The sequence below is a fragment of the Ambystoma mexicanum genome, chromosome 2p (genome assembly GCF_040938575.1).
Source record: "Ambystoma mexicanum isolate Mex_15411 chromosome 2p, UKY_AmexF1_1, whole genome shotgun sequence".
Lineage (NCBI taxonomy): Eukaryota > Metazoa > Chordata > Amphibia > Caudata > Ambystomatidae > Ambystoma > Ambystoma mexicanum.
In genome coordinates, this window is record NC_090923.1 from 1239199332 (window position 1) to 1239223744 (window position 24413).

Here is a 24413-nt window from a genome sequence, read left to right on the forward strand (position 1 = left end):
AGGGACCAGGGCGCTAATTACGGGCCTGCCATTAGCAGGCCCGTAATTAGAGCCTTCCCCATTCCCATTGAGCCCTATAGGGGCTCAAATGGGAATGGGGAATGGTTGGTTGAATGGGGCTTACTGGGTCCGCACAGGTCGGAATGTCCCGGTAAGACCCCATTCACCCAGACCGGACACGGACCCGGGTTTGGAGGCAGCCATGGCGCAAATAGCGCCATGGCTACCTCCAAACTCGGAATGAGACCCATCATCTCCATCATCAAGGAAAGTATATAAATACCAGCATACTAATGGATGAGATCTTAAGAGATTTCAGATAGGTTTCTCTTTTGTATTGTAAAGCTTTAAATACACCCCAAACACAGGTGTGTGCAATGGTATTTAAAACAGGCAGACACACCTTTGAATTGTACAAAAAAGCAAACCGTTTTGTTGTCACATAAGCAGACCTTAAAATATGCTTATAAGAAGCCTGCAAGATCTGTTCTGCTCTCTTCTGTCTAGAACTCCTTCCACTCAAATGGCCTACATGATAGGAAAGATCAGGTAATTGGCCAAACAATGCCACCAGTATGTGAGAACCAAACCTTTCAATAGAAGGCAGTACAGTACTGTCAGTGATATAAGATTTGTCCAGGATCACTGTATCGTCTGCTGGTAAAGCCAGGATCCAAGCATGTGCGCTTTGGTTTCACAGTCTGGAATTTGGATACATAAACACCACTAACACTTTATTGTCATCAATGGAGGTGCCTACCCAGGTTTTACAACTCCATTTCTAGACCTTCACCATACTGACACTATGTTAGGTTATATAGCAACTGCTATCTAGTACAGGTACATTGGTGATGATAACACCTGGAGTGCTATATAACAAAGTACATATACATGCAGGCTTAACAACTTCATGCATTCAAAATGCTGAGTCGGCAGTGCTGGAATTTGGTATTGTAGTCTTGCATATGAATGCAGATCTCTGCAATGAGTGCTTAACACACCGAGCTAGCCTCTGAACCATCGAGGCACTCACATTTATCAATATGTGTTTCAACTTTGGCTATTGCACATGATCAATTTAATCCCCACAGAAAGGTGAGAATTCTACAGGTGTTGTGCCACGCAAACTATGTATACCACGGTGAACATAGCATTACGGGAACAAAAGATCAGAACAAAATGTGCTTGTCACCAACAGACAGAAAATAGGTTTAGCCATAGCAGCACACCATAGAAACTCCTGATGTGTAATACTTCATTTTGTTGACTTGGGGAAACTGACTTTAAAAAAAAAAATAAGGCTCCTTCTTGGGTCTCCCTCCATAGTGCAAGTGCCCGTTTTGCCCTCACATAAAGACGTCTCTGGGTGGCCGTGTTGTGGCTGGCGATACAGTGTTGGAGCAGTCCATGTATACTGTTGCACAACAACAGGTTGCTTCCTATGAGATGTTGGCTCAGGCAATGGATAGATTGGCCAATTCCATGATTCCAACAGCAACAGAGGTAGAGCACTGGCTACAGGCATTGCGGTCCACATGCCGCTCACACAGGCTGCACATGGAGGCCAGCAACAGGAGCCGATGGGCAGAGGATCAGGCCCTCCGGCAAGAGTTTCTGTCCCTCAGAGCTACACTGGCAGGGCTAGAGGCAGCCTGCAGTACAGAGTTTGAATAACAGATGCAACTGTTGACTCATACCATCTCGGAGGAACTCTGTGCATCCCGTGAGGTGTTGAATGCGGCCCTCCGAGGATTCATGTTGCAGATGATTTCATCTCTGTCCCGCCTGGCCGCTGCAATGGAGGACAGGGCCAGGGCTATACGTGGTGAATGTCCCTTACCACTTTCACCTTCAGATGCTACACAGGAAGGTGGCGACAGGAGCGAAAGACCTCACCAATCCTTGATAGCCGTTGGGCCCATGAACCCATGGAGGTGTTTTTTTTTCTCAACATCCATACATGTGGGTGTTGATGTGCACCCTGTACCTCCCCCCCGGTCCAACATGCACATATTTGACTTTTATTTACTTGTTTTTCCCCTTCTGAACTTTGCTGGCTTTACTGCCTGTTTTCCCCTAGTTATTTTAGTTGCCGTTCTTATCCTTGCTTGTGCATCTGTTATTCCTTTGTTCAGAGTAAGACTGCTGGGGTTCCCAGCAGGCAATCTGTGCACCTTCTTTTCCCTTGTCTTACCTGTGGTCTATTGTGAATTTACGTTAAAGTGTGTTGCATTCTGTGGCCTGCAGGGGCATCCACTGTAGGTTCCGGCTGGATGCATACCGGCTTGTCTTGTGTTAGTACACTCCTTGTTTGTGCCTTAGTGTCCAGAAACAGAAGCCACTCCTGCTTTCCCTCTCCATGGGCTTGCAAGGAGTGGTGCCTGTAAAAGTAACTTACACAGAGACATCAGGCTTCCCTTATATCTGTGGGCAGTCCCCATTCCAACTTGTGTATACACCCCTAGTAGGATTCCTCATTGTTTGTCGAATGCATGGTTCCCATCCCTTTTTGGTTCAACATTGAGATCCATCCTTTGTTCCTGTTCTGTCGTTATGAATTACCTAGCCTCTCCATTCTTTTTGACTTCCTGCTGTATGCGCTTACCTGCACCCTTATATAAACAGAGCCATGCAAAACCTACCTGGGTGCCCTGTGCAAGTTACGACACATTGAGGCACTTGTGGAAATATGATGAGTCACTGTCAGACAGATTCACTGTCAGGTCCAGTGTTTATGGTATGTTGTACTAGGCAATTACTGTTCCTGTCTACATTATTATGGAATTGTATGAGAGTGTGTTATTTCTCAACTTGTTCCATGCATCGTTGAGCACTTTGTGAGAGTTGTGTTATGTTTTGGCCATTTATGTATCTCGTTTGACATTGCATGTCATCTCACAGTGTGGCGATAATTTAACATGACGTGTCGGAGCGTTTATGTGACACACCGGCAATTAGATGTTTACTTTGACATGGTGCTAGTGGCATATTCCCTCTTCTATGTGTTCCTTTTGTACACACCAGATTGAGTTAGTTCAAGTTCTAAGGGATGCACACAATGCAGCACTTCCAATGACACATTCTCAGTGTGGTTTCGTGGGCACAGATGATATTCCCTTTGTCATCATTGAATGGCAACTGGAATGTGCCAGGGCTGTGTGCACTCTGCAGTGGTTGGATTTTAGGTGAAAAATTGTGTCACAAGCTGGATACGGGCAGCCTCGTCACGTGCCCTTTGCCCTACAATGCGCAAGCGACGTGCATGTGGTTGGGGATGTGGGGCACCACCATGTCCACCTCTACACCGCGACGTGTTGCAACATTGTGCAGGACACATGCTGCCACAATGATCCTGCACACTAGTGATGGTGCATATAGCAACTCACCACCAGAGTGGTCAAGGGAGCGGAAACGTGACTTGAGCTCTCCGAATGTGCGCTCCACTTTGCCCCGAGTTGCAATATGGGCTGTGTTGTATCTTACCTGGAGTGGTGTGGCATCATCATGTGGGTGCTCAGAGGGTAGGCACTGTCCCCTGTAGAGGTAAAATTTGTTGTCATTGATGTGTATTTGTCTGTGTGTGACATGCATGCATGTGCATAGCATTTATACCCACCAATGAGCCATGTGTTACCATGCCTCCCAGCTTCCAGGGCCCGGTGTAGGGGTGACATTCTGAATATGAAGCTACCATGGCTGGACCCTGGATAGTTTGCATATACAGAACTAATGATACCCTTGGCATCACATACAACCTGCACGTTGATGGAATGCCAGTGCTTGCGATTGCAATAGATATGTTCTGTGGCCCTAGGTGGCCAGAGAGCCACATGTGCAATCAATTACATCAAGCAATTTAGGGAAGTGCCCCACCCCATGAGCATCCTGGACCGCAGCCTGCCTTTCTGCAGGTGTTCTGGGCATGTAGATATGCCTGCGGAATGAGGGGCGTGCAGTCATGAATGCCAACATCTGGTGTAGGCAGCGTGATTGTGTGGGCTGTGAAATTCCCCCAACTATGGCAGTTGTTCGCTGAAATGACCCAGTGGGCAAAGATGCCGAACATTGAGCACCTTTTCCAAGGGGGTCAGTGCTTGGGAGCACAGGGTGGGTGATGTAAGGTCATCTTCCCAATCCGTGACCAGGTCTAATATGGTATGTGGTGGAAACCTACACCTTGCATAGACCTGGTCATCAGGCATCCTTAAAAGGCTGGTCCTGGGTTGAAAAATGAGAGCACTGGCCATCCTCCGCCCCCTGCGGTGTCCCACGATCACTGCTACGAGAAATGGAACATTCATCGTAGCGGTATACGCGCATTGGTTGTTCGTGCAGCTATGTGCGTTGACGCTTACGCCAGCTTTCACGTGGGGGACGTGTTTCTGAATTTGCGCATCTTTTTCTGCGCGCCGGAGAGCCCTGTTCCCTTCCATGAATACTGGTTGTTAGCGCGCGTATGGACGTTTCAAGGATTTTACTGTGGTACTTCCCTCGTTATGCCCACATTTTCACTTGTTGTTCCCCATTCCAAGTGTTCCACCCCCTTTTTAGGTGACTGCGCAAGACGGTACGCCCTTTCACTAGGAGTCTGGCGCAAGGCGTTCGTAGTGTCGCAGTGACATGTTAAACCCTCGCGGATTCCTAGCAAGTCTCTGGTAAGCCCCGCACCGTGTGTTCCATGACTCGACAAACGGGCTCTTGTGCGCCTTTTCGCGTGCAAGTCCCCCTTTTTCGGCACAGTTAATTCCATGAATAGAGCCTTAAATAGGCTCTGTCTCTTGCCGAGTGTCCGATATTTTGTTGCTGCAACACGTGTAAATAACTTGTGTTTACTTTTTTCTTGTAATTACTGTTTACACAATTTAAAGGGTGTACGAGCAAATAAAAATATACATTTTTGTCAATAAGGTTTTTTCGGTCATTTCAAAGCTTTATATTTTAATATGAATTTCGATGTCCGCTAGAGGCTTGACAGCAGAACATAGCGAAGATCCCTGTTTGCCTTTTTCTCATTTATTGCAGAACAGATCCGGATTTGAGAAAATAATGTCATAATACACGGTTTGCTTATCACCTATTTTGTGCTGCTGCAGTGTATGATGGTCTGTGAAACAGTCATGCCAGCAGGTCACATACACAAGATCAGAGCCACAAGACATGGGCAGCACGGTGAACATCACTGTTAGCTCCTGACTATGCAACTTTAGGCCAGTTGTAGAGTGACCATCAAGGAGAAAGAACAATGAAGAACTGACACTTATGAAATTGTTGATTCCTCAGCTGAAATTGCCAATAAAAGTTTGCCAATTATTAGCATATTGGTATAGCGATTTTTGTGCATAAAGCATGAGGGAAGTAGCCAATGAAACAGTCAGCAGACAGCAATGTGTGGCAATCACCACAGTCAACTGAAAGTGGTGATCACAAGGCAGGGGCTCCCAGGCTCCACGACAAGCCTGCTAATTCGCCCAAATTACCAACATGCATGCTATAGTGATGAGAACCTGCTTTTCAAATGGATTTTACTATCCCTCACATGTATGGTGCTCATGTAATAAACCATGGAAAGCTGGATGGTCCAGGACCCCCTGAGCGTAATTCATGAATGCAGGTTTCACACAGACATCTTCAGCTGAAGCATGGATATAATGAGCCATCTTAATAAATCTTACAAGTGTTGTAAATGTCTGACCCTATATCACTATTCAGTATAGCCTTTATTCTCGAACAGTTATTTGCAAAAATGAATCAGTAGAAAGCTTTGAATCAATCGAAACCACCTGGGATAGTTGCTATTATTACCAACTCAATTAAGCATTCAGCCCCAAGCGGCTGTGGGTGTGCGGGGGCTTTACAATTTTAGGTAATGCCCTGGGGCCATAGTTACAGGCCCGAGCAAAGCGAGGACCTTAACGCTGTCACAATTTATTAGGCAGTCACTCTTAATTCAGGGAACTCCTTTCCCCCCAAGCAAAGAGGCGCGCACCCAAAGCGCTTATAAAGATTCAACTGTAGTGAGGCCTCCAACCTACCTAACACCACCCCAGCAAATACCCTCTGTACCACCAATGAGCTAGGAACCAGGCCAGTGTATAGTAAGAATATATATTTATTTAAGGTTTGACAAAGAACTATAAAGCAACCAAAACATCAGCCACCAACGCTGTGGCACAACACAATATCACAATTTCAAATTACTTGCACCAATTAACTGACTTGTATTTCTAATGATCTTACAGATACTACAACAGGCAGGTAGAATTTAGAGACTTTACTTCAAAACACACAGAGAGGATTTCTTGCATATTAACAATTGGGAAATTTGAAACAACCCCCAGTGATTGCTTGGGGTTCTCTCCCTGCAACCCCCACCCACATGCATCAGTTATGTATGACCCCTTAATTTGAGAGCAAGGTACATGGGGTGGGAATACAGTAGCAACATGGTTTTGGCTTTTTAATTAAAAAGACATGGTTAGAAAAATAGGCTGGGGCTTATTATTTTAAAGGCAAAGTTTAGGAAAGGAACTCAATGGGAAAATCATTTTGGGCTTTTTATTTGCATAACGTGCAGGTTCTTGGGAAAATAATTTTGGAATGCAAGTAAATTAAAGGGAAGTTTTGTTTTGCACACTCTACATTCACTTGAATGGCAGCATTTTAGGGTTACTTTTTTGGGATTATGGACACCCCACTTCTGTACAGAAGACATGGGTTTCAGAAAGGTAGTGTCACCCAAGTACTTTATTGTCTATACCAGCTCTAAAACAATGGGCATGAACTTTGTTCGTTTCAAACTCTAACAACATTCTGCCAGTGATTTTATATATGGGAATTAATTGATTTAACTTCAATTCAATGTGCTAAGGATCTACACAGCTTCCACCCTCCCCACAATTTAATTCAAAGGATTAAGGAAGGCAGTCCCTAACACAGTACAATGTATGTGGATAGGGTGATTTTCTATAGTGGAATTAAACTGAGTTAGATTTAATAAAATGTGCCAAGGATCTGCCCAGTTCCACCCCCTACCCCGTTATGTGAGATGGAGGTTAAGGCTGGCATATTCCCCCTTACCCCTCACACTTTTGTTGGCATTTGGATTAATCTACTTACATGGAAGGCCTTTGTAATGGGGCCTCCAGGGAAACAGCAGGGCTCCTCTGAGGAAAGCACAGATCTGGTCAAAGGCTTTGGTCAAGGGTAGTCCCCAACACCCAGACTTCCTCTGGCTCCAAAAATGGCAGGTCCAGCTAGCTTCTAGATTTCCCAGTCTCTGTCTCACATGAAACGTTTGAGGCCTTGGTAGCTCCCTGTCTCTCTGCTAACTGTTCCTTGCAAGAGTCCAGAAGTACACTACCTCCAACAATAGAGTGGGAAAGTCAAGGGAAAAATCAAAAGTTCAACCAAATGTCCCATGAGTTAAAAAGTCAAAGAACGATCAGAAGATCCCTCTCAGATTGAAAACTGATCTCTTATAGAGCTGGTGACACTCCATTATTATCATAATGCCCACTGTATGGATTGGCCAGCTCTCTCCCTCCCTCCCCCCAATATGCCCACTGCCTGCTGATTGGACAAGGAGTTGAGAGGTGTGGATGATGGAGGATGAGGGTGGAGAAAGATACATCATCCCAAAATGACAAGTGGGTTTAACTTTTAGTGTTTCTAGAAATCTAACAGCATGGCAGCTACCCTAATTTTTCAGATAACTGCAGGCATGCGTATACATTTGAGTTCTATATTTTATGCCGAGTCGGAAAATACCAAACATATCTTGGCATGCCCTTCTTTGGAGGAGCTACCATTTTCATCGATTTACTCCTGAGCCGAGAGAGTCACAACTCTGACCCTTCATAATTCAAACCTTACTTTCATAACCAATTACCACAGCAAGTTCCCATTCTCTCGGAATAATGAGAATGCCGGGATCATATTTTGTCTTTATAACTCAAATTGTATACATCACACAGGATTCATATTTACATGATACCAACAGGCTTCCTATCCCCTTCAATATGAGTCTGGGATGAGCTGACTGGCACACACAATTCTTTTTTTATTCAGGAAAAAGGAGTCTAATGTTAGTCAATGGCAAGGCATCACATGTGTCCTTCAGTTTCACATAGCCCCCACCTGTTCCTAAGTTTCATTTCTCCATCATCACTTGACACAATCATCTGCTTATCTGTGTCATACACAATGTTTGATCATCCATTAGTGGCTCTGAAGCCCTTTGTTGAGGTCGAGTCAGCCCAGAAAAGGTCATTTCTGTTGGCCACTAATGCACAGTTAATAGGGAGACCTGACCTTAAAGGTCATTTCTGCTGGCTCTGTTATCTACAACTCCCACAATTTGGATCTAATTCTCTATTATTTATTTGTATTTCTAACTGAACCAGGCCTGCTTTTCCTGGTTGGCCCAGCCCAAATCTTCATTTCAAATTTTCAAAGTCACCGACCTTTCAGTTCATTGGGGAAAACACCAGCTGCACCCATACTTTAGAAAATACAGCTTTAAATCAACACGGGGTGCATACATGTAACATTTTAGCATCATATCTGGGCATGTTGTTTAAACTACAATCTTTTTTGACATACAGTTTGGACAGATATAGGTCCATTTTAGTGGAGTTGACTAGGTCAATTTCTTTCCATTTCACTAGGCCTTATGTCGGAAATCACTGATTTGTACTGGCTTTTATGTTTCAATGGAACTGAACACTAGCCAGGTTCACTCTCACAATAAGGGTCTGGCATGGCCTCTGCATCTCTTTCACTTTGGAGATGTATTTTCACCCCACAACAAGTATTCCCTTCTCCCTTTCCATGATAGCCATTGAAAAAAGTTATTAAAAAAGATGGCTGCCAGGGAACTGGGAGAAGGGACTACACATAGTCCTTTCTCCCTTTCCATGGTGGCCAGGACACAGATATGACTGGCCTATCAATCTCATTGACCCTCTCCAGGTACTAATGTTACTGTATGTATCAACCTCAAAACGAAGGGCTGAGTCCACCCTGCCAGGATTCAAACTTGTGACTCCAGGATTGATACAGATGTCAGATGTGAGCTGTCAATAGAGAACACGCAACCACAAATGTGCTTCTACATTGTTAGGCCTCATCAGAGAGGTGAAGCTTGATTCTATAGACACATTGAGCCAGGGACCCGCATTTTGGAACACATTTTCCTATTAAGGGAAACTCCAAATAATCACCAAAGGTTGATGGATTGAAACCTTTGAACCAGTCATAATAACCACAGGGCATTTCTGATCCAATACACCACTTTTTGGTTATTTGAGTTTGTTGTCTTCTCTGTCATTGGTATGTCCGGACATGCGTAGTAGGCTCTCAAGTAACCTTTTACTGATGATGGCCATCAAGGCCAAAACCAATATAAGGTTGCTTATGTTCCCCTGCAGAAGGGATGGGACGCAGCTGTTCTTTGAACTGTTTGAACCAAGTCTAGCCAATGAAACAGACCAGTTGAAAAGTTAAAGAATAGGATTATGTGTTCGGCTAGTGCCCTATGTTATGTTATCCAGCATTCATAGTACGCCCATCAGCGCGGCAGTGGTCTTATGGCACCTGACCTTGTGCGAGAGGAGGCATATTGTGACCCCACCAAGGTGTCGCCAGACCTTGGTCTGTAGATGTGAAAGAAAAGGGTTGGGTGGTGAGGTGAAAGCAAAAGTAGAATTAGACTCTGGTACGACAATTGAGTGGGGAAAACAGTTGGGACAAGAGGAAGGGATAGTCGTTGTCGTCGTATGTATGCATTTTCTTTTTTAAATGGCGATTAGTTATCCGTCAGCATGAAAGAAAATGTCTGTACTATGTGGCTAGGTTTCCTGTGAAGGCAATATCTAGACCTGCTAGTGCTAGGTACTAAATGTAGTAGGTGTGTGGTTTTGTGATGGACTTGAGAGATGCTCAAGCATTCCCTAGTGACTTGGAGACATTTTTGTCAGATTAGTTTGTAAAACGCCATCCCCGCATGAAGGCAAGACCTGGCCTTGCCAAGTCAGCTGAGAAGAGCCGCAGCACCAAGAGTTGGATGTGTATAGATGAAAGCCTGGGGCAGAAATGGACAATGGTAGTGAAGGGAAGTAGTGATTGATTCAATGCTCCCCGTCTATTCCTTTTTGGCTATTCAAGTTTGTTGCCTACAGCGGCAATGTTATGCCCAGAGTCTTTTCGAGCTTGCTGTACCTAGACTTCCAAGCAACACCACAGCGCTGTCGGCCACCAAAGCCAGATCTTATTGGGAGTCCATGCTTTTTTATGCAGATGGATGAGACCTAACAGTGTGGGTTGGTCTGCCCACTTCGGGGTGAGTCAATGCCTATTTTACAAAGGTTTCTTTTGCTTTCTGCAATGGTGCATCAGATGGAGATTATGCATTGCTTCCGAGGGTGATTGCCGGGGGTAAATATTGACTCAAAGGTCCCATCAATCAATTTTTGGTGGTTTGAGTTTGTCACCCTGGCAACGTTTCTATGCCATGTTCACACTGTGGTAAGCAACACCTCACTGCTGATATCTCATGAGGTTGCATGTGTTCCTGCTTGCACGCCATGTGACCAAGCATTTGAGACTGGACTGGCTTTTCTTTTTTTTTTATTTAGCTGAATTTAATCAACTTTTAAAAACAACATATTATATACAAGTTCAAATAAGGAAAGAAAGCAACATAAATATAAATAAAATAAAAAAATCCATCAATGGTACAGGGTGATGAGATAGAACAATCTTTTGTTTCTTTTAAACAATTTGAATTAAGACAGAAGGAGCAGCAAAGACACACAATATAAAACACATTTTGTGAGTAATTAAACAATATAATATGATAGTAAAAGCAAAATAACGAAGAGAGGAACACATGATATAACATTAAATGAAACATTAAAATTACAATTAAACTTGTTGAACTATCTTCATCACAGAGCAAACAATGGATTTTTGTTCTCGGCTCAAGCTAATCATGATCATTTGTTAGAGTTTGGGCTATGAAGTTTACATTACTCAACACCCTCAACTATGCAATATTCTAATAGGTTCAAATCATGAAAAAAATGAATGACATTGATTCTAAGTGAGGTGTTTCTACCTTCAAGTATCATTTGCCACAATGAACTTGTAGACAATTCAGCATGTTCTTTGAGGGTTGGTTTAAGAAACTGTATTTGCTTCATTACAAGAGATGTACATTCAGTAAGCAAATTTTTAAGTGTTTATTTTTGATTAGTCTCTTGGCAATGTCTACAGTCACCATCAGCCAATATCAACAATTTCCGTCTCACCAATATTTCACGTGTTGGGCAAAGATTAAACCTCAACCTAGAGAATTCCATTCTGTGTAATACTGATGGTGATCTAATCAGATAAGGTTCCATTGTGCCCTGTTTTTTATGTGACTGAAAGTTACATAATCTTGTGCACTGTTCTTCAGTTCTGATCCAATCAGCATTAAACATCTTACTTTTTGCTTTCATGGGATTTTCATGGGATTTTCGATTAGAGTTTGTAAGGAAACATCAGCTTCTGCTAACGTATTAATGGCAATTTGACGCCATTTAGATATATGCGGTTCCTTGCTCATGAATATGTGGGTGGACAAAGTACCTATTAACATCAAAGCATCCATGGTCATTATGCATTTTCGAAATAAGCTAACAATGAGCCACAGGTGTCGAGTGTATAAAGAAATCAGGCCCAACTCATGTCTGATCCCAGGAATTGGGACACAGTTTGGAAGTCCTAAGCAACGTCTCCAATAAAGGCTCTCCAGTCTACACCAACAAGGTTCTGGCATTAGATCCTGGGTCTCAGAACCATAAAGGAGAATCGAGGTGACCTTTTGACAAAAGTAAATTACAAACTTCCCCAGCTTGGCTTGGATGATCTTGATTTGCGAAAGCATCTGGCTCAATTTACCATTAATGGTATGCCAATATGATTGGGATCTGAGATTAGAAATAGTCACGCCTAAATAGGTGTATTGATTGACCATTTCAATTTCAGATTCATTAATATGCCAATGAAATGGTTTTTTCAGGTTTTTCTGTTTAGTTCCAAAAGTAATGATTTTAGTTTTTGATAAGTTAATGGACAAACGATTTTTCTGGGTGTACAACGCTACTCCGTCAAGTAAATTTTGGAGACTAGAAGGAGTTTTTGAGAGCAAAACAAGTTCATCCGCATAGAGCAGGGCTGGAGTCGGTTTGAAGGCAAGTTTAGGAGGATCTCCCACTATTCGTATGAAGGTAGCGCCAATATCATCGATAAAAAAATTGAATATTGATGAAGCTAGAACACATCCCTGTTTCAGGCCCCTGTATGTTTTAATCGGAGAAGTTAAAGCACCTTCACAGGTCAATCTGATCTGGACTGTTGTCTGAGTATGTAAAGCATGAATTAACGAAATCAGGTATGGAGGGCAACCTGCCAGGTTTAGTTTCTGTAAAAAGATTTCACGCGAGACCGAGTCAAAAGCGGCTCTTAAATCAATAAATGCTAGATAAAGTGGTTGTTAATTCATGGAATGAACATTTTGTATGGTTGTAAAGGAAAAAAAAGGTTGATGGAGGTTCCTAAGCCCTGTATGAACCCTGTCTGGCAAGGGTCACGTTTAAGGTGTTTCAACGTCCATAAATTGAAGTCTCGCAGAACAAATCGGACAAACAATTTACCAGGGGCGTCAAGAAGGGCAATCGGTCTGTAGTTTGAAGGATCAGACCGATCACCCTTCTTGAAAATTGGTACAATTATCGACTGGCACCAAGACTCAGGGATGGTATTGGTTTTGAGTATTTGGGTAAAGATACGATGTAATATCATAGCCCATTCAAGCGGATGCTGCTTGAAAGTGCAATTGGAGAGGCCATCAGGGCCAGGCACTCTTGAAGAGCTGGATTTCTGGATCTAGAACAGTATGTCCTCCTCCAGTATTTCCATTTGATCAAAGAGTGTTGATGGTGGGCTAAAAGGAGGTTGAGGCACTTCCGGCAAAGCATACAAGGTCTTATAATGTTCATCCAAACACTTTCCAACACACCATTTATCTGCAGAGGGACCTGTGAGTCGTGATTAGCGAGATTTAGCAAGGACCATATGGCAGAAAGGTTTTTAGACGTAATGGCAGATAGCATTGCTTCACCATCATGCTGCAGTTGAGTGATTCTATAACATTTCAACCAGTTCTTGTATCTGCATTTAAGAGTTTTCAATGTAGCAACTCTAATGGCAGGTGGTAAATGGGCAGCACAGTGTTTTTGCCAATTTTCCCACTTCTTCGGATTTTGTATCTCTCGATCAAAGTATGTTTATGAATGTTATGCGAGTGCGAATTGACCCCGTCTTTAGTGCGAAATAAAGACAGGTGTGATGTGTAGGATTCATGGAGCAAATTCGTGATCCCATTATCAACAATGAGCTGCCCGAATTGTTCCAACGATTTGGGCATCCAGCGCAATCTTGTTTGTGCATTGTTAGCCACAACAGGAATGTTATAGGTAGCTTCCCCGCAGGAAGGGATGATAGAGGAGGGCTTCCACAGGACAGACAAGAGTTTGTGATCACTGGAGTTACGTTTGATTACTTCAAAATTGGAGATTTCTGAAAAGGTACATGCATTGACCAGTACAAAGTCTATAGTCGAGGGTGTGGAGCCTCTATGCCAGGTGTGGTGAGGGGGAATATCACCATCACAAGCACCATTCAACATAATGAGGTTGTGATACTTCATTAATGTGTCCCATTTGGAGTAAGCTTGTGAGGATTTGCTTTTAGAACTAGACAAACAATCTATATTAAAGTCACCGACTACAAATAAATGTGTGATTTGTGCATCTTGCATGATGATATCAAGAAGAGTTTCTAGTTCAGAAAAAAAGATTGAATCTATTATTACAGCAGGATTTTGATAAACATTTATAAAAGCAATGACTCCCCCTAAGAAAGTAATTCTGACCAATTGTAGATAATGGTTTCGCGCAAACCAGGGACTGATTTGAAAACCCATTCCACATTTCACAGCAATCATTAGGCCTGATGAAGGGCGGCCCATCACTCCAGGTTTGGCTGGGTTCAAAATAACATCATACCCACTCCATACCGGCCTCTGTAACAACCATCTTTCTTGAAAAGCAATTATCGTATGACTCAATAAGGTAGCATCCATTGCAGTCATCAATGGGAATACCCACGTGTATTCCAACTACTGATTCGATATTCAGTGGTGTGTGATTGCAATGGTGGCTATTTCTGATGATGCCAAGCTTGCAAATTAGTTTCATGCCTTAGAGTGGACTGAGAATGAGCTTGTGAATGCAAGAAAGGTTTGCAAGTGAAATACAACCTCAACTTTTTTGTCATTGGAGTAGTGAAGGCTGGGGCTATACTGGATGGTTCTTCTAGATCAATTGGATCAAGAGCCAAAAGGAAGCCCATCGCAAAGAGCTTCATTTTAGCTTGCCATAAGGTGTTACGAATCAATGCATAAGCTACCCAAATCCGAACCACAGACCAATCTTGGTCATCTAAAAATTCAACCTGTAGTATATATTGTGTGGAGATACCACTTAACGAATCAACATCATTCAATATCGCTAATACACTCGATCTTGATAAATCATAGGATGGAAACGGGGCAGCTCGACATTTAAGAATGAAGCAATGATGTTTATTAAAAGATAAAGCATGTCTGGATTTGGATGGAGCGCAAGCGTCATTTAAGCATTCATTCTTGATGTTCTTTTCAGTGTTACCTGTTGGATGAAAGTTGTTACTATCTCTATATGGGGCCATTGATCGGAAATCAGAGGATTTTGGGCAAGGGGCTGATAACCTTATAGCAGATGGTGTGAAAGGTTGATTCGCTGAGGATTTACATTTTAGGAATTCTTCCATTGAATGTCTAATCTCAGCTCGCACATCCGCCAATATGGCCTCAGTTTGACACAACGTGACTACAGGAGTTTTGTTCGAAAGTTCCAATGATTGCGGAACAGGGGGTTTGGAACATACAGTTGATGGCATTACAGCTGGCATGACAACAGGCAGAAGCGTCGGCTGATTTATTAGTGATTTGAGTTTTAGATATTCATCCATTGATTTCTTGATCTCTGCCCGCACGTCAGCTAATATAGTGTCGGTTTGTGACTGGGTAACTTCAGGTCCTGTTTTGGGGATCACTACCGCAGATTTTTCTTGCAAAGCAGACTTAGAGGAAGGTAACATGTTCAGAATAGGTAAGGTGTCAGATGTCAAGTCAGTAATTAAAACGGTTTGGACTGGGGGAGAATCTGAATCTGATGATTCTTCAGATTGAGTTGTGATAGCTTGAAGTAAATCATTTAGGGGTTCATGATCTTCAGTGCGGGGACCGAATTTTATAGAATTACATCTTGTTGGCTTCAGGGGCTTTGTTGGCTTCAGGGGCTTTTTCCGTTTTGTTTAGCTCACTTTGTTCATGTTGCAATTGGACATTTGAATGCATCGTATTCGTTTGGCGATTTGGTTAGTATTCGTACCTAAGTTGGATTGATTTTATGTGGTAGAGAGGAGAATTGTGGAATCAGCATGTGAGTGAGCATTGACTATGTTAAACATTACCGGAGCAACTTCAGCAGTTATGGGTTTAACTAGAGGAATGGAAAGATTATTATCAGTTCCCAAGAATGGAGCCTCCAGTATGGGTACTTCTACTGCTTCGACAGGGCGAATAACTTTCGGAAATGACGGTAGAGACGAGATGTTAGATGCTAACCGTCGTGTATCCACAGGCGTTTGATCTGGATTTACAAGAAAGCAACTAGAGTCTACTTCAAGTGGGGAAAGAGGACAATCGTCTGTTTGGGTACTTCGTGGTGTTGTCCTTTTACTAAGGGAGGACACAGGTATTTGCAACTGCGCCGATTTCTGTTGTGTTCTAATGTCCAGAATTTCAAACAATTTGAGCATAAAATTAACTGAGGAATTAATTGCCGCAAGAGCAACTTCTGCTAGCGTGTTTGTGGAAACCGGAGCAGCCACAGCAAGTGAGGGCAAAGCAGGAATGTTTGATGGTCTCTGCGGAGTGGGATGTAGAAATGAGGCTGACAGAACAATGGAATTATCATGTTCTGGGTCAAATAAACTAGGTGAGTGATATAGACTATCATTATGGGTCTTTGAGGTTTCAAAATGTACAGGAGATATGCACACTGAGTCCACGTGGTGCGATTTAATTAATGAAGAATCGGGAAGCGACACAACAATTGGGGAATATAGTGTCATTTGCATGCAGGTTCTCTATAGGAGTAGGTGTATTACCAGTAGATTGAGGAGATTGAACATTAGTGTCCACGTCAGAGATAACGATTGATGGGGATGTTTGTCTCTACAGAGAGTTCAGTGAGCTTAAATAATTCAAGAGCAGGCGGATCAGAATTTTTTACAATCTGAGAGTCGGTGATTGAATTATTCAAAACATTTATAGAAAGACAAGTTAAATCTACACATGGGATCGCCGTGGTATCAGTTGCATTAGTTACATTAGGCTCACCTTCAACGCCATGGGCGGAGTCCTGGCATATTGCATAGAAGTCACGGATGTCAGCGGAAGCCATTTTCTTCCCAGGAACAAGCATGGGATGACCACTTAATTTGCGTTTAAGAGCAATCGTGGGTGAGGGTTTGGGCGTTGAAGGTTTTAGTTGAAGGGAGGCACTTGATACTGCTATAATAGCCGGCATCCCTGTTTTAAGTGTGTACATTCAAATTTATGAGTTTGAATACGACAAAAATAGAGAATAAATCAAAAGTAAAGTGGAGCGCCACAGCCGCACGCTGACACGCTTAACAGCGTAACAGCAGACTTACTGAAGCGACTTTGTGAAGCGTGCGCTCGAGAAGCGCAGCGTTCACGTTGATGTAGAGAATGCTGGGAAAATGGGTGGGATTAACTCTGTAAGAACTCCAAAGTCCAGGGAGGAGCGTTCTTGATAGCATTTCCAGCAACATAAAAGCAGACTTACTGAAGTGACTTTGTGAAGCTGGCTTTTTTGGGTAGGACAAAGACTGATTTGTTTATGGTTGTATCTGTCTGCAAGGCCTTAGTCCGATTAAAAACAATGGCATAGAATGATTCCTGGCAGAACTATATGATTGATGAAAGGTCTCATCCATCGCTTCTTGTTTGTTTGTGTATTCTGCAAGTGTCTGCTTTAGCTGGAAGTTGCTACATTACATCTGCCATACATACCCCTATGATTTCTGAAAAGGTACATGCATTGACCAGTACAAAGTCTATAGTCGAGGGTGTGGAGCCTCTATGCCAGGTGTGGTGAGGGGGAATATCACCATCACAAGCACCATTCAACATAATGAGGTTGTGATACTTCATTAATGTGTCCCATTTGGAGTAAGCTTGTGAGGATTTGCTTTTAGAACTAGACAAACAATCTATATTAAAGTCACCGACTACAAATAAATTTGTGATTTGTGCATCTTGCATGATATCAAGAAGAGTTTCTAGTTCAGAAAAAAAGATTGAATCTATTATTACAGCAGGATTTTGATAAAGATTTATAAAAGCAATGACTCCCCCTAAGAAAGTAATTCTAACCAATTGTAGATAATGGTTTCGCGCAAACCAGGGACTGATTTGAAAACCCATTCCACATTTCACAGCAATCATTAGGCCTGATGAAGGGTGGCCCATCACTCCAGGTTTGGCTGGGTTCAAAATAACATCATACCCACTCCATACCGGCCTCTGTAACAACCATCTTTCTTGAAAAGCAATTATCGTATGACTCAATAAGGTAGCATCCATTGCAGTCATCAATGGGAATACCCACGTGTATTCCAACTACTGATTCGATATTCAGTGGTGTGTGATTGCAATGGTGGTTATTTCTGATGATGCCAAGCTTGCAAATTAGTTTCATGCCTTAGAGTGGACTGAGAATGAGCTTGTGAATGCAAGAAAGGTTTGCAAGTGAAATACAACCTCAACTTTTTTGTCATTGGAGTAGTGAAGGCTGGGGCTATACTGGACGGTTCTTCTAGATCAAATGGATCAAGAGCCAAAAGGAAGCCCATCGCAAAGAGCTTCATTTTAGCTTGCCATAAGGTGTTACGAATCAATGCATAAGCTACCCAAATCCGAACCACAGACCAATCTTGGTCATCTAAAAATTCAACCTGTAGTATATATTGTGTGGAGATACCACTTAACAAATCAACATCATTCAATATCGCTAATACACTCGATCTTGATAAATCATAGGATGGAAACGGGGCAGCTCGACATTTAAGAATGAAGCGATGATGTTTATTAAAAGATAAAGCATGTCTGGATTTGGATGGAGCGCAAGCGTCATTTAAGCATTCATTCTTGATGTTCTTTTCAGTGTTACCTGTTGGATGAAAGTTGTTACTATCTCTATATGGGGCCATTGATCGGAAATCAGAGGATTTTGGGCAAGGGGCTGATGACCTTATAGCAGATGGTGTGAAAGGTTGATTCGCTGAGGATTTACATTTTAGGAATTCTTCCATTGAATGTCTAATCTCAGCTCGCACATCCGCCAATATGGCCTCAGTTTGACACAACGTGACTACAGGAGTTTTGTTAGAAAGTTCCAATGATTGCGGAACAGAGGGTTTGGAACATACAGTTGATGGCATTACAGCTGGCATGACAACAGGCAGAAGCGACGGCTGATTTATTAGTGATTTGAGTTTTAGATATTCGTCCATTGATTTCTTGATCTCTGCCCGCACGTCAGCTAATATAGTGTTGGTTTGTGACTGGGTAACTTCAGGTCCTGTTTTGGGGATCACTACCACAGATTTTTCTTGCAAAGCAGACTTAGAGGAAGGTAACATGTTCAGAATAGGTGAGGTGTCAGATGTCAAGTCAGTAATTAAAACGGTTTGGACTGGGGGAGAATCTGAATCTGATGATTCTTCAGATTGAGTTGTGATAGCTTGAAGTAAATCATTTAGGGGTTCATGATCTTCAGTGCGGCGACCGAATTTTATAGAATTACATCTTGTTGGCTTCAGGGGCTTTGTTGGCTTCAGGGGCTTTTTCCGTTTTGTTTAGCTCACTTTGTTCATGTTGCAATTGGACATTTGAATGCATCGTATTCGTTTGGCGATTTGGTTAGTATTCGTACCTAAGTTGGATTGATTTTATGTGGTAGAGAGGAGAATTGTGGAATCAGCATGTGAGTGAGCATTGACTATGTTAAACATTACCGGTGCAACTTCAGCAGTTATGGGTTTAACTAGAGGAATGGAAAGATTATTATCAGTTACCAAGAATGGAGCCTCCATTATGGGCACTTCTACTGCTTCGACAGGGCAAATAACTTCCGGAAATGACGGTAGAGACAAGATGTTAGATGCTAACCGTCGTGTATCCACAGGCGTTTGATCTGGATTTACAAGAAAGCAACTAGATTCTACTTCAAGTGGGGAAAGAGGACAATCGTCTGTTTGGGTACTTCGTGGTGTTGTCCTTTTACTAAGGGAGGACACAGGTATTTGCAACTGCGCCGATTTCTGTTGTGTTCTAATGTCCAGAATTTCAAACAATTTGAGCATAAAATTAACTGAGGAATTAATTGCCGCAAGAGCAACTTCTGCTAGCGTGTTTGTGGAAACCGGAGCAGCCACAGCAAGTGAGGGCAAAGCAGGAATGTTTGATGGTCTCCGCGGAGTGGGATGTAGAAATGAGGCTGACAGAACAATGGAATTATCATGTTCTGGGTCAAATAAACTAGGTGAGTGATATAGACTATCATTGTGGGTCTTTGAGGTTTCAAAATGTACAGGAGACATGCACACTGAGTCCACGTGGTGCGATTTATTTAATGAAGAATCGGGAAGCGACACAACAATTGGGGCAATAGTGTCATTTGCATGCAGGTTCTCTATAGGAGTAGGTGTATTACCAGTAGATTGAGGAGATTGAACATTAGTGTCCACGTCAGAGATAACGATTGATGGGGATGTTTGTCTCTACAGAGAGTTCAGTGAGCTTAAATCATTCAAGAGCAGGCGGATCAGAATTTTTTACAATCTGAGAGTCGGTGATTGAATTATTCAAAACATTTATAGAAAGACAAGTTAAATCTACACATGGGATCGCCGTGGTATCAGTTGCATTAGTTACATTAGGCTCACCTTCAACGCCATGGGCGGAGTCCTGGCATATTGCATAGAAGTCACGGATGTCAGCGGAAGCCATTTTCTTCCCAGGAACAAGCATGGGATGACCACTTAATTTGCGTTTAAGAGCAATCGTGGGTGAGGGTTTGGGCGTTGAAGGTTTTAGTTGAAGGGAGGCACTTGATACTGCTATAATAGCCGGCATCCCTGTTTTAAGTGTGTACATTCAAATTTATGAGTTTGAATACGACAAAAAAAGAGAATAAATCAAAAGTAAAGTGGAGCGCCACAGCCGCACGCTGACACGCTTAACAGCGTAACAGCAGACTTACTGAAGCGACTTTGTGAAGCGCGCGCTTGAGAAGCGCAGCGTTCACGTTGATGTAGAGAATGCTGGGAAAATGGGTGGAGTTAACTCTGTAAGAACTCCAAAGTCCAGGGAGCAGCGTTCTTGATAGCATTTCCAGCAACGTAACAGCAGACTTACTGAAGTGACTTTGTGAAGCTGGCTTTTTTGGGTAGGACCAAGAATGATTTGTTTATGGTTTCTGTCTGCAGGGCCTTAGTCCGATTAAAAACAATGGCATAGAATGATTCCTGGCTGAACTATATGATTGATGAAAGGTCTCATCCATCGCTTCTTGTTTGTTTGTGTATTCTGCAAGTGTCTGCTTTAGCTGGAGGTTGCTACATTACATCTGCCATACATACCCCTATGATTTTACAAAGGTTCTGATCTTCCTGCAAGTGGCTAAGCCAGCTGCTTTAGACTTTTGCTCTTATCAGTTGCTTATTTCCAAAATAAAATTCAACATAATTTTAGGTCACCTTCCCAATAACCTTTCCGGGACCATATTTACCACATAAGAACAGACATTACGCTGAGTTATTGCATATACAAGCAGCAATTTCCCTGTGGGCGCTCCCTAAATGCAGATGCAGGAGCAGTATGTTTTCTCTAACTTGAATTGCTGCTGCTCTACCGGCATGCTTTGCGTTCCTCTGCAAGTGAACATATCCTCCCATGTGCTCCGTTAAATTGGTTGCTGCTTCAAAACGTGACTTTCTCATGAAACTTTACTGCAACTGTTTGTGTAACTTCACATACCTGGTGGCGGAAGCAGGGCATGCGTTAAAAGAGAGGACGCCCCCCTCCCACCCCCCTGAACATGTTCAGACAAGCAAAGCTAGTTCTAAAGCAGGGCACACAAAGGCGCACCCTAATGTGCCAGCAGCAGGTAGGGCCAGATTGCCCCCATAGGCAGCACATGCTGGACCCGCCATCGCTTCCAAGTGGCCCCAGGTCAAGACTAACAGCTTGAGGCAATCCTATTTGTTACCACTGCATACAGGGACATGTATTTTCGTTTGCACATGGTAAGTATGGTCATACAAGCCCCAGAATGCAAAGTTGCAGGGCAGAATTTACTCAAGGTGGTTCCACTTGATATATATGCAGGCCCCTACGTTTTAGCATCACTAATACACTTTCTCAATGGTCAAGTAATGCAAGCCCTCAGACTGTGGCATGGTGTTCAATTACAGGCAGTGCTTTAAGTGCGAGTCAGAATCGAGGGGGTACTCTAATTAGGGGGCAGGAGCTAAGTACAGTTCAGGTGGGAGGGGTAGACAACCTTAGGGTGCACTGGTATCATACTTCTGATGCGCCCACACTCTCATTTTTTTCTCCTAAAACATGGGCTCCAAGCTTCGCTGGCAAGCTCCTTGTGGAAAGTCAGAGCCTATGATTAAGAAACAAAAGGAGAGACCGGATGCACCAAAGGTATGATACCAGTGCACCCCAGCTCCTCTTTTGTTTCTTAGAGAGAGGAGCTAAACCCCGCCCGCCGCCAGGCAGCCCTTTCATTCAAGGAGCCGTGTGGCTAAAGGTCTGCCATGCACCTCCTTGAGTGAAAGGGTTACCTGCTCGGGGTTAGCTCCTCTCACTAAGAAACTGAAGGAGAGCTGGGGCGACTCGCCCAGCATCTCCTTTTGTTTCTTAAGGAGAGGAGCCGACCCCAGCAGTCAGCCGGTTTATGCAAAGAGCTGCGCATGGTTAAAGTGTTACCTGCAGGTGTTGGCACTTCTGATTAGGAAAACAGAGAAGCATCGGCAGATACCTCTCCTTTTTTCTAATCAGAAGCACTGACATCTCCTGGCAGCCCTTTAACCAGGCTCTTTGGCTAAACGGGCTGCATTCTGGGGTTGGTGTATCTGGGGCTAGTCCTGGGGAGCCCCGGCAGGGCCCCGGCTCGGGAGTCCTTATTGGAGACTACCGGGCTGTGCCTCAGCTAACCTTGGCCGACTTAAAGCCCTGATTACAGACCATTCAACCATTGTAGGGAAGAGGGTGTTCCTGAAGTGACTCCAATCCCAAATATTGAGCGGGGAACTGAAGTGAAAAAGTAAACAGAAAAAGTAAAACGAGCAAGTAAATGGGAAATTAATTCATAGTTGCCAACACGATCCATTCCAATCTGTAGGAGTTCATCCAGTCCTGGTGTTTTCTTTGCATTCTGGGACTTGAAGTCTGAGTTTTGTAATGGGAACAGTGAAACTACAAGTCCCAGAATGCAAAGAAAAAAAACAGGACTGGATAAGCACCTACAGATTGGGGTGTGTCATGTTGGCAACTATTTTAATTTTAAAGGTAAAGTGAAAAGTACAGCAAAATGTAAACTCAAAAAGGTACATGTAAATTACATGTGCAGAATCGGATGGTTAGGCACAAGTAGTTTGGCGGGACCCCTACTATGAATACGTGTTTATTCCTTCTGTGAGGAACAGATAGGACACCACTTCAGCGTGGTATCTGTGATGTTGGTATAGATGAACTGTAAGGGCCTGATTCATGGAAATGTGTGCCAAAATCCCACAGGGTCTGCCCGCCGAGAAGGACACTCCGCAAGTCTACGCACAGAATAGAAAAATGCACCCTCCACGTATTCATAGATACAAACGTGCATTACTAGCTGACACACAAAGGGAATTAAGCTATGCGAGGAACCCTCACAACACACCCCCACGCAAACCAAAAACATAGCTGAAGACCAACCTTCCCGCAAAGATGTGTCAACCTCCGACGCAATATCCACAACTCCAGCTACTCTGCGCAAGGTTCCAAGTAAGTAATGGCTGCACCCCAGCTATCTGCGTGAGGTCCCACATACGTAAGGGCTGCATCCCAGCTACTCTGCACGAGGTCCCACGTAAGTAACGGGTGCACCCCAGCTACTCTGCGCAACGCTCCACATAAGTAACAGCTGCACCCAAGCAACTCTGCGCGAGGTCCCATATAAGTAAGGGCTGCACCAAAACTACTCTGAATGCTGTCCCACGCAAGTAACGGCTGCACCCCAGCTACTCTGCGCGAGGTCCCACATAAGTAATGGTTGCACCCCAGCTACTCTGAGTGCGGTCCCACGTAAGTAAGGGCTGCACCCCAGCTACTCTGAATGCTGTCCCACGCAAGTAACGGCTGCACCCCAGCTACTGTGCCTGAGGGCCCACATAACTAATGCCTGCACCCCTGCGAACTGTCCTCCCGACTCCCGCCACACACAAAGTGCTGGCACATACCCCGGATGCACATCAGACCCCTCAGGTGCCGATACCAACTGCCAGACCTCATCACCTCGGCCACTACCCCAGACAGCCCTCACACCACCCATCAGCCCACCCTCACCTCTGACACTGCCCCAGGCAGCCCCCTCAAATCCAGACACCACCCATCAGCCCCCCTCACCTCTGAAACTACCCCATGCAGCCCCTTGACTGTACACACCCCTCCCCACACTACTTTAAGCTCCGATACCACCCCAGGAAGCACCCTCACAGTACTCCACCCTCCCCACACTGCCCTCACCTCCGACACTGCCCCCAGGAAGCCGCCTCAAGTCCATACACCACCCCCCAGTGCCCCTCACCTCTGACACTGCCCCCATGCATCCCCTCAAGTCCAGACAACACCCTCCAGCCCCCTCAACACCAACACTATCTCAACCTTGTCCTGCCACATCACCCCCCTACCAATACAATTTTGAACAACAACTCACCTCAACTCGACTGCCCTGCCACCAAAAAATCCATGTACATAGGCCATCACAGGACACCGTGGTACAGCACAAATAGTGGCACAGCAACAGGACTGCAGACTCAGCACTTGCTACACAGTGAAAGCACCATGTACAAGTCACACAGCAAAGCAATGTGAAGTAAAGTGACGTATCATTGTGCACATG